The following is a 1,933-nucleotide window of genomic DNA, read 5'->3' on the forward strand; positions in this document are numbered from 1 at the left end:
CATCAATACGCAAACCGTCACATACACATCGCGTCTCGTTTCTTTTGATAATAAAAAAAAATCAAAGCCTTTTTTGTATTGATCAGAATTTGTTCTAACTTCTAAAGATCGACGGAATTATTATCTGAGTGATTTTCTGCTCAGGATGAGAGAAAGTTAAATATTTGTGCCAAGGATTCTCTAGTAGATGGCAGGTCGAAAAGGCTGCCATTTTGGTTGTCGTTCCGAGTTCCGCAAGCGAGATTTTACTTCAGAATGTTTTAGGACGCGGCTTGAAGATCATCAAAGTTACTCGAAAGTTGGTGGAAGCGCGTCTTTGAGAGAAATTCAATCAAGAACGCCGTTGTAAATCTTCTAGCATCTTTTGACCAATTGCAGAGGTAAGTCTCATTTCTTTTTACACTCAGGGAACCCAGAATATTCCATTTTTTCTTTTTCTCAACCACATTTGGCGTCATCGCAACGAATCGCGATTGAACAAAATTGGAAATGGACGTGTAGCTTCAGGAATTGATTGCATTTTGTCCCGAGCAAGACACGTTCATTCAGAACTCGCGGTACACTTTAGGCGTCTTTTTTTTATTCTGCGCAGCAATTGGAGGTAGTTTCTGATATTTATAGACGCAATAAATTCTTCAGAGTTTCATATGTGAACATTCAATCTTGGGTGGGGGGAGAGGGGAATGTATTTACTCACGAAACGATTCTGTCAGTTTCACGTGAGTCATCTCTTCCGGAAATCTCCATTTAGATATTTTTTTGGAAGCCGAGAATCTGTGGAAGAAACCCAGTAATCCTAACGCGTAAAAACATCGCATTTGATTCTCTAAAGTATTCTTCGATAAAATTTCGACCATTTTTTAGGATTTCCCTCCAAATTAAATGAAATAAGCATGTGGCACATTATTTGTCGAGTTAGATAAACATTGGAAGTAACAAAACCTGTTGTTTTGTTTCCTATTTGGAGAGTGTTCAGGGATTGTTTGTTTTTAGGTTATACGTGATATGGAACACCTGCGAGAAAATACCGAATTTTGATTACTTTAGTTTGAATTTGTAATTAGTAATTTTAATGGTTAATTTTAAATTACAAGTGACTCAATTTGTTTTCCTATTGAATGACTAATAATACCCATGGATTTATTTTGGTTGTAGTATTTCGTTTGAAAAAATGATGTCATGACGAGATATTTAGTCTTTTGACTATTAAAATAAAAATAATTAGGTAATTAGTATCATGTAACCAATTGTATTTTCCATCATAATATCCAAGAAGTGGAGTCGATTAAGAAAGTCTATCCGATGACTGTTGTATGTTGCTTTGCAAATTTACAAGAACTATTAATTATTTAAACAATTTTAATAACAAAATTAACAGTTTTTGAATCTTTCTACAAGTAAATTTGTTTGCGGAGTTAACTAAGAATGTCAATTTTTATTCTTTTGTTTTTTTTATTCTTTTATTTTTGCTTTGTAAACTTAGAAACTCTATTAATGATATAAACAATGTTAGTTAAAGATTTAAAGTTTGGCCTTTATTTTACGAATCAATTTGTGTTCGAACTAAACTAAGAATATCTATCCGATGACTTTTTTCTATGTTGCTTTATAATTCACAAGTACTATTAATTATTTAAACAATTTTAATTAAAAAATTAGGAGTTTTCCCTTTTCTCCACGAGTCAATTTGTTTACGGAGTCAACTAACAAAGTCTCTCCGGTGACTCTTTTCTAGGTTGCTTTGTAAATTTACAAGAACTATTAATTATTTAAACAATTTCGATCAAACAACTAAAAGTCACTTTATCAAGATCCACTTCCGAGAGAATATACAACTATTTTGTTAAAAAAATTCAACTATTTCGTAGCAAATTTACTTTTCGTTTAAAATTCATATTTTAGTATTGAAAGGCCAACTTGAATCTTTTTTGGA

At 32.2% G+C, this 1,933-nt stretch overlaps 1 protein-coding gene across 1 annotated transcript in view; it reads left to right on the forward strand.

Annotated features, from left to right (window-relative positions):
• The window catches only part of LOC117169040 (S-phase kinase-associated protein 1), a 14,620-nt gene continuing 12,687 nt past the window's right edge, over window positions 1-1,933 (forward strand). Inside the window, exon 1 of the mRNA XM_033355120.1 lies at window positions 1-380. The gene's annotated coding sequence lies outside the window, so the exon portion shown is untranslated. The remainder of the gene's footprint in view (window positions 381-1,933) is intronic.

The sequence above is a fragment of the Belonocnema kinseyi genome, chromosome 3 (assembly GCF_010883055.1).
Source record: "Belonocnema kinseyi isolate 2016_QV_RU_SX_M_011 chromosome 3, B_treatae_v1, whole genome shotgun sequence".
In the NCBI taxonomy this organism is placed as follows: domain Eukaryota; kingdom Metazoa; phylum Arthropoda; class Insecta; order Hymenoptera; family Cynipidae; genus Belonocnema; species Belonocnema kinseyi.